Source organism: Gossypium hirsutum, chromosome A01 (genome assembly GCF_007990345.1).
Source record: "Gossypium hirsutum isolate 1008001.06 chromosome A01, Gossypium_hirsutum_v2.1, whole genome shotgun sequence".
Classification (NCBI taxonomy): Eukaryota; Viridiplantae; Streptophyta; class Magnoliopsida; order Malvales; family Malvaceae; genus Gossypium; species Gossypium hirsutum.
Genome location: NC_053424.1, coordinates 118,311,344 through 118,320,798, shown reverse-complemented (window position 1 = coordinate 118,320,798; position 9,455 = coordinate 118,311,344).

Here is a 9,455-nt window from a genome sequence, read left to right as displayed (position 1 = left end):
TCAGCAGGGGCAGTACCTTCATCATTACATCAGAAGGTGAAGTTGGTATCGGAGGATCGGTTGGTAACAATAGATGCAGAGGAGGATATTATCGCAATGATGACTAGCGATGCACCTTATGTGGACATCAACGATGAGGCACTAGAATGTTCTTTCGGTCGTTAGAATTTGTGAACGCGATGTTTATTGCGGAGGGAAATAGAATTCCAGTACCGAAAATATCTAGGACCACTGAGATGGGATTGCGATTGATGGTAGGAAGAGGAGCCTTACCCGGGAAAGGATTGGGAAAATATCTTCAGGGAAGGATTGAGGCACCAATGCCGAAGGAAAAGTTTGATAGATTTGGTTTAGGGTACAAGCCAGACATGAAGCAGAAGAAGAAAGAAATAGAGAAGAGACAAGAGAGAAGGAGGGCGCGTTTGAATGGACATGAAGCTAAGTGTGAGCCTTTAACCTTTCCCCACATATCTACATCTTTTGTGTCGGGAGGATTTATTCATTCTGAATGTGGAGTGTCCGGTAGCGGCATGGGAGGAATGTTGGAAGATGTTTATACCAACGCCATAGAAGCAACGGAAAGGAGGGCTTTGTCGGAGATCTGCCCTTATGAGCCTGGAAGCGAGCTAAACAATTGGACTGCTGAAGAAATCCCTGTAGTCTTTAGGGCTTATTCAGAGTAATGCTCAAAACATTCCTGTTGTTTGTTGGCCTAGGAACGATATGAAATCTTTTGTGAAATAGGCATTGGGCCTAAATATCATTATTTTAATGAAATACGTGTCTACGTTCATCTCAATCAGTCATTTTTTTCCTTTTATATTTTCATTCGGTTGATTGTCTTACAAATAATTCTTTCATTTGCAATTCTTTGCACAAACATATTCGTAAATTTATATTCCTGGTATATTCTTTGACATGCTCTCATAGGTCTTCAGATATCAATGACATGAGTGACGCTGCCTCAAACGCGGAGCCTATTTTTGAGCAAGAAGTGTGTTTAGAGGAATCCTGCGACTTTGAAAATGACGAAGATTATGATGCATCTCCGGACTTGTTAAGAATGGTGGAACAAGAGAATAAGCATATCCTACCTCATAGGGAATCATTAGAAATAGTGAGCCTAGAGGATGGAAAGGAGGTGAAGATTGGAACTGAAATCACCGCAAAGACAAGGCAAGACCTCATTAATTTGCTCCGAGAATTCAAGGATGTTTTCGCGTGGTCGTACCAAGATATGCCTGGGCTAAGTACTAACATTGTGGTGCATTGTCTGCCCATAAAGGAGGATTGTAAACCCGTTCAACAGAAGCTCAGGAGAATGAGACCTGACATTGTGTTGAAAATAAGAGAAGAAGTCAAAAGACAATTCGACGCGGTTCTTACAAGAGGTCAAGTATTCGATTGGGTAGCCAACATCGTCCCCGTTCCCAAAAAGATGGAAAGGTACGAATGTGTGTGGATTATAGGGATTTGAACAAGGCTAGTCCAAAGGACAACTTTCCACTGCCTCACATTGATACTTTGGTAGATAACACGGCAGGCTATTCATTGTTTTCTTTCATGGACGGTTTCTCTGGATACAATCAGATAAAGATGCATCCTGGAGACATGAGAAAAACCACATTCATTACCTTATGGGGAACATTCTGTTACAAGGTAATGCCCTTCGGATTGAAGAATGCGGGAGCAACGTATCAAAGAGCTATGGTGACTTTGTTTCACGACATGATGCACAAGGAGATCGAAGTCTATGTTGACGATATGATCGCGAAGTCTAGAACGGAAGAAGAGCATGTTCAGGTCTTGAAAAGGTTATTTTTGAGATTAAAGAAATTCCAGCTCAAGCTTAACCCGGCCAAATGCACGTTTGGAGCCAGATCAGGGAAGTTATTAGGCTTCATAGTTAGCAAAAAGGGGATCGAGGTTGACCCAGACAAAGTAAAAGCAATACGAGATTTACCTCCCCCGCGCACTCAGAAGGAGGTTCGAGGTTTCCTAGGGAGGCTGAATTACATTGCTCGGTTCATCTCACAACTGACAGAGAAATGTGATCCAGTATTCCGGCTCTTAAAGAAACATAATCCGGGTGAATGGGATGAAGAGTGTCAGAATGCTTTCGATAAGATAAAGCAGTACTTAGCTAATACCCCAGTCTTATCACCTCCAAGTCCAGATAGGCCATTGATATTGTATCTAACAGTGTTGGAGAATTCCATGGGATGCGTATTGGGCCAACATGATGAGACGGGAAAGAAAGAAAGGGCAATATACTACCTCAGTAAGAAATTTACCGATTGCGAAATAAGGTACTCATCAATTGAGAAGTTGTGTTGTGCTCTAATCTGGGCGACCCGAAGACTGAGGCAGTATATGTTGTATCACACGACTTGGCTGATTTCAAAGTTAGATCCTTTAAAGTATATGATGGAATCGACTGCTTTGAACGGGAGAATGGCTAGATGGCAGATCTTGCTCTCAGAATTTGATATAGTATATGTCAGTCAGAAGGCCATAAAAGGAAGTGCAATAGCCGATTTCCTAGCTAGTAGAGCCTTGGAGGACTATGAATCTTTGAACTTCGATTTTCCAAACGAGGACTTGATGTATGTGGCAAATACTGAAGAAAATCCTCAAATGGATCATGTATGGAAGCTAAATTTTGATGGAGCTTCAAATGCTACGGGTAATGGAGTTGGGGCAGTTTTGGTATCCCCAAGTGGAGATCATTATCCTGTTGCTAGCAAGTTGGACTTCGATTGTACAAATAACATGGCAGAATATGAAGCATGTATTATGGGCATTCGTGCAGCCATTGAACGGAACATCAAAGTATTGAGAGTATACGGGGATTCAGCGTTGGTGATATACCAACTCAAAGGGGAGTGGGAGACTAGAGATCCTAAGCTAATCGGTTATAGAAAACTAGTTCTTGAATTGGCTGAGGAGTTTGACGATATCACCTTCTATTACCTCCCACGGGAGGAAAACCAAATGGCTGATGCATTAGCTACTCTAGCTTCGATGATTCAGGTGAATAGACTTGAGGCAATGAGGCCTGTTCAGATGAGTATCTCTGAGACCCCGGCTAATTGCTGCAATATTAAGGAGGAGGGAAAAGATGATTGTCCTTGGTATCAGAGTATCCTACAATATGTGAAGAATCAGGAATACCCTGATCAAGCGACAGAGAATGACAAAAGGACTCTGAGAAGGATAGCCATTGAATATGTTTAGATGGAGAAGTGTTATATAAAAGAAGGAAGGATCAAGTATTGTTAAGATGTGTGGATGCTGTGGAAGCCAAGAAAATTTTGGAAGAAGTCCATGAGGGTATTTGTGGGACGCACGCCAGTGGTTTCACGATGGCCAGACAGATCATGAGATTTGGGTACTATTGGCCCACCATGGAAGGAGATTGTATTGATCATGCCAGGAAGTGCCACAAATGCCAGATTTACGGGGACAAAATACACGCGCCCCCTTCACCTCTTCACGTCATGACCTCTCCTTGGCCGTTTTCCATGTGGGGTATGGATGTTATTGGGCCAATATCACCAAAGGCTTCTAATGGGCATCGCTTCATCTTCGTAGTAATTGATTACTTTACCAAGTGGGTGGAGGCTGCTTCATATGCAAATGTCACGAAAGCAGTAGTTAGCAAATTCTTGAAGAAGGAGATTATTTGTCGATATGGAATGCCTGAGAGGATCATATCTGACAATGCGATGAACTTGAATAATAGCACAATAGCTGAAGTTTGTAGCAAATTTAAAATCAAGCATCATAACTCATCACCGTATCGTCCAAAAATGAATGGTGCAGTGGAGGCGGCCAATAAAAACATTAAAAGGATTGTGGGGAAAATGACTGAAACCTACAAGGATTGGCACGAGAAATTATCATTTGCTCTCCTTGCCTATCGAACATCTGTTAGAACTTCTACTGGGGCAACGCCTTTTTCTCTGGTTTATGGAATGGAGGCAGTATTACCCATTGAAGTTGAAATCCCTTCTCTACGGGTGTTATCTGAGCTACAGTTGGATGAAGCTGATTGGATCCAATCTCGGTACGATCAGTTGAACCTAATAGAGGAAAAGAGGCTAAGGGCTATTCACCATGGGCAAATGTACCAGAAACGAATGATGCGAGCCTATAATAAAAAGGTTCGCCCCCGAGAATTTCGAGAAGGGGACTTGGTACTAAAAAAGATTCTTCCTATGCAAAAGGATTTTAGAGGAAAATGGATGCCAAATTGGGAAGGCCCTTATGTTGTAAAGAAGGCATTTTCCGGGGGAGCTTTGATCCTATGCGAGATGGATGGCAAAAGTTTACCAAACCCTGTAAACGCAGACTCCGTCAAGAAATACTTCACTTGAAAGAAGGGGGAACCAAAGTGAAACCCGAGAAGGGCGATTTGCTTCCTAAAAAAAAAAAAAAAAAAAAAAGGGACTTTGGAGAGGCTAAGGTGAAAACCCGTAAAGGGCACTTTGAGACCAAAGAGGGCTTGAGTCGAAAACCCGAAAAGGGCGACTCAAGTATTGGGCAGGATTGGAACATCAGGACTTGAGCGGATCAAATTTTGATCGGGGGGGATATGATGATCTTCCTTTACTTGAACCAACAAGAAAGGATATGCAACGTCTTGAAGCATTGACAGAGTATTGCAGATCTCCTGAACACCTGACAAACTCAGAAGGGTCTTCGGAAAGTTTGTACAGAGAAACTCAATCTGCGATAACTGGGGCACCTAGTTCTTATGTGTATTCTTGAAAATACATTCTTTCTTCCCTTCTTTTTTTGTAAAAATACACATTCTCAATACACTTCTTTGTTACCTTTCTTCCGCCATCTTTGATGTTTTATTTGGGTTATGATCAGAACCAACTTTATTCTTTATCCATTGTTATGACCTTTTTGCAAACATGTTACATTGGAATAATGATTAATGGACTAATAAAACGTTCACAAAGGAAGTTTTGCATATTACTCTGAAAAGTTCTAAATAATATAGGAACCTGAAACAGGACTATTGTTTAGAACACGCCAATTTTAAAGGTTGGAAATATCTAAAAAGGAAGAGTCTAAGTTAAAGACTACCTTTTCAGATTTTGTTGTCTAAACATTGATTGAACAAAATGACAAGATGTCGTGTTGGTGGCAAAGCTTCAATGAACCAAAAAACGATGTTTACCAGACAAGAAGAAAAGGTCTTCTAGGAGAGGAAAATTTTGCATTTTGTGCATGAGCATTTGGTATGACACCTTGGGGATGGGGTAAAGAACCAAAGAGTTTCACATTCAATGTCATCGAATTGCGATAGGAGAAGATTGAGGAAAGCCATACCTTTCCACCCTTGGGTTACAATGGGAGATTGACGGTACAAATTTTATGTCCCAGTGGATTGAACTTTGACGCGCACAGTGGGGGGCAATCAGATTAAGTGTTTCTTTGGATATGCTAACCGAGCAAGAAGGCGGTGTAGCGCGTCAGTGATAAAGCCTTAATAAGCTTTTGTGTGATGATAACCTAAGCATTAAGGAATCGTTTTCATGACATTTTGCATGTCATTCATACACATCTAGTTAAGAGCATTTGTTTCATTTTGATAATGTCATCTTAATCATTAAGCATAATTAGGTTCATTATAAAAGGTCTTATTCCCCTGAGATTACGGTGGAACAGACCAAAGAATTACAGATCTTATCTCCCTGAGATTACAGCGGAGCAGATTGAATATAGTAATCCTATCTCCCTGAAGTTACAGTGGAGCGGATTAAAGGATCTTATCTCTCTGAAGTTACAGTAGAGCGGATCGCACCAGGTCTTATTTCCCTGAGATTACAGTGGAACAGACTAAAGAATGTCAGATCTTATCTCCCTGAGGTTACAGTGGAGCAGATTGAGGCCAGAAATCTTATCTCCCTGAGATTACAGCGGAGCAGATTGAAGACACTATCCTATCTCCCTGAAGTTACAGTGGAGCGGATTAAAATAAAGGATCTTATCTCCCTGAGATTACAGCGGAGCAGATCGAAGACACTATCCTATCTCCCTGAAGTTACAGTGGAGCGAATTAAAATAAAGGATCTTATCTCTTTAAGGTTACAGTAGAGGAGATCGTGTCAGGTCCTATCCCCCTGATGTTGCAGTGGAGCAGACTGAAAACATAAATTCCGTTCCCTTGCGAAGAAAATTCAAGCTACAAATCAGATCTTCCTGAAATACGGTAGAATGGATTGAAGCAATAAGGCACAGTGGACTGGAGTGAAGCCACTTGAATAGAAGCGCTAAGAAGTCAAGACTAGGCGAGACCGGGCAAAATTAGTCTTTCTTAGTCTTTGTTCTGTTATCGTTACACGATAACAAACAAAGAGGGGCAGCTGTACAGCCTAATTTATGCCCGGGCCCAACAAGCAGAGACCCAAGGATCAAACCTACCCAAACAAGCCCATTACAGCAAGGCCCAACAAAGGTCAGCATAGGGTTTCAGCTTTTCTGAAACCCTAGCTAAGGCGCCGCACGTCCCTGGGGGCTCCTAACGTCTACCGCCGCTCTAGTTTCTGCCACCGACGCCACCAGCTATTTCCATCAATTACCTGCAAGGACAGCACGCAAAGCAAAGGCAAAAACAATGCAAAATAATAGAAATAGAAAGATGTATTAAAATCGGCTATATAAGGAGACAAACAAAATGTAACAGGGGTCTTTTTTTTTCGGTAATTAAGAAGAACTTAATAAAAAAGAAGAAAAAACCGAGAAGGTAGATTGCCTTTCTTTTCTGTTCCGGCGTTTCCTTTTTTTTATTTTTTTTGTTACACTACTCTTTAAAAAACAAAAGAAAAGGGGAAGGAAATGGACCTATTTGTTTTCGAAGGCCGGCGTCGGAGCCCGTCTTCGTCGTCGCCGGTGGAGGAAGAGACGAACGGTCTCTCCTCGTTTCCGGGTCTTGGGCTCGTCTTTCTCAACATTTCACCATGGATCCGTGGTCTAGAGGCAGTCGGCTTCGAGAGGGACCGAAAAGATCCGATTTTGTGCCTCCGACCACCGTGCACGATGGTCGACGGAGGGTAGCCCGATGATCGGAAGCCGCCGGATCTTGGCCGGCCTTGGAGGGCTTGAGAGAGAAGGCTCTCTGTTTTTTTTTAGAAAACAGATAAAAGTGATTTTTTGGGCATTTGTTTTATATTTATACAAGTCATAAAACGGCGCCGTTTTGAGGCCCTCTCGACCCGCGCGGTGACCCGACCCGGGGGAAGGATCCGCGTGTTTCCTCTAAATGGCATAATTGCGCGCGCAGTCCCTCAGACTTTGCAACGCGTTGCAATTTGACCCTTGTTTCGTTCTTTTCTGTTTTTTAATTTAACCGCAAGCTTTTATTTCTGTTTCAATTCTAACCCTCTGCTGTACTGCATTTTGGCTTCGGTTTATTTATTATTTTGGTCCACCCCCTTTTAGTGCACGTCACAATTTGGTCCTTTTAGTTTTTTTATTTTTGCAATTTCGCCCAGTATTTCGTTTTCATTTCGACTTAGTCCTTTTATTATTATTATTATTTAGTTCATTGTTTTATTGCTATTTTTATTAATGTTATTATTATTATTGTTTCTATATTTCCTATTATATTATCATTATTATTATATAAGTGCATATATATCTTATATAATTTATTTAATACATATAAATACTCATATTTTATCTATTTTATAATTTATAAAGTATCTATATATCTATATATACACTAATTTTATATACATATACGTGTATATGTGTACTTACATAAAAATTTTTATTAAATAATTCAAAATATATATATGTATATACATACATATTCATACGTACCTTTTAATATATATATATACATACTTACATATATTTTCATGTACATAGATTTTTGATATTTTCATGATTTTATACTTTACAATTCTAACATATGTATATATATATTATATTTTTATTCATTACCATTGTTTTATTTTGTATTTACTATTTATTTATTTCATTTTTATTATTATTCTAATTGAATATATTAATTTTATTCGTTTTTATATTTTATTGTTTGTATGTTGTAAGGTCAACTTTTATTTATTTTATGTTGATATCGCATTTCATATCATTTTTACTTTCATATTCATCATGGTTTTACCATGCATAAAAAATGTAATTTGCTTTCACTATGATTTTGTGTTTAATTTCACTTGATATAATAACATCTTTTTTTAAAGTGGCATTTCGTGTTTGGATTCAAGAAAATCATGCCCTAACTTACTGGGTTTCGATTTTCTCGATAAATCTAAATACACGAATCTTTTCAAAATCAAGTTTTGAATGATCTCGAAATTAAAAGAGGGTCGCATCCTAACTTACTGGTTGTGATCTCATTTTTAAATTCGAGATGGCTAAAATGTCTTAAATAAACTTTTTCATTCGCGTATCGGGAATTCGAGATATTGTATTCTAACTTACTGAATATGATTCTTTTTCTCGAATAACGTGAAATATGCCATTTTCCTAAAATTTTCAATGTTTTAATACAAGGATCGTATTTCTTGAAATTCTTCAAAGTTCTCAATTTTCAACATTAAGACATTAGGTAATCAACTAGGTACCAATTTTGGGCGTATCGAGGGTGCTAATCCTTCCTCTTGCGTAACCGACTCCCGAACCCGTTTTTCTGAATTTCGTGGACCAAACTTGTTGTTTTAATAAAATCAAATTGTTTATTAAAAACAACCACTTTCGAGGTGATCCAATCACACCTATTAAAAAGGATTGGTGGCGACTCCTGTTTTTTTTGTTTTCGTCAAAACCCAGGGCGACCCCGTTTTCATCAAAAATGGTGTCAACACATTGTCTCACCATTTTCAGAAGAAAGAATACATGTTTTTAAAATTAAATGTTAAAATAATATTTTTACTTTTTATTTTTTACTTCCCTTTCTCTCTATACATGTTATAATTTTAAATTATTTACTTTAATATAAAATTTTGTTCGAGTTTAAATTTAAGCTAGTTAAAGCTAATGAAAGATAGTAAAATTATTAAACCCTTCATTGTAGTTAAGACTTGATATTGTTAATGAATAAAAATAAATTGTTATAGGCATTTAGAGGCAATGAAAACTTTAATATTAAATTTTTTAGTTAATATAATAACTTTTAAATCATAGTTAGATAAATATAAAAATAAATTCTTTTAAATAATATTTTATTAAGAATCTATATGAAATTTGAATAGCATGAAATAGTAAAATAATTTTGCTAAACTAACTAGTTAAAGCTAAAAACAATATTATATTTAAGAAATAAACATGAGAAAACAAATATTTTTTTTAATTTTAAGAAAATTAGAAAATAGAAAAAATAATATAATTTTTCTAAAAATGAAATTAAATAAAAACAGAATTTAATCAAATTTAGATATCTAAATCAGATTCTCTTAGGTGTTATAATAGTT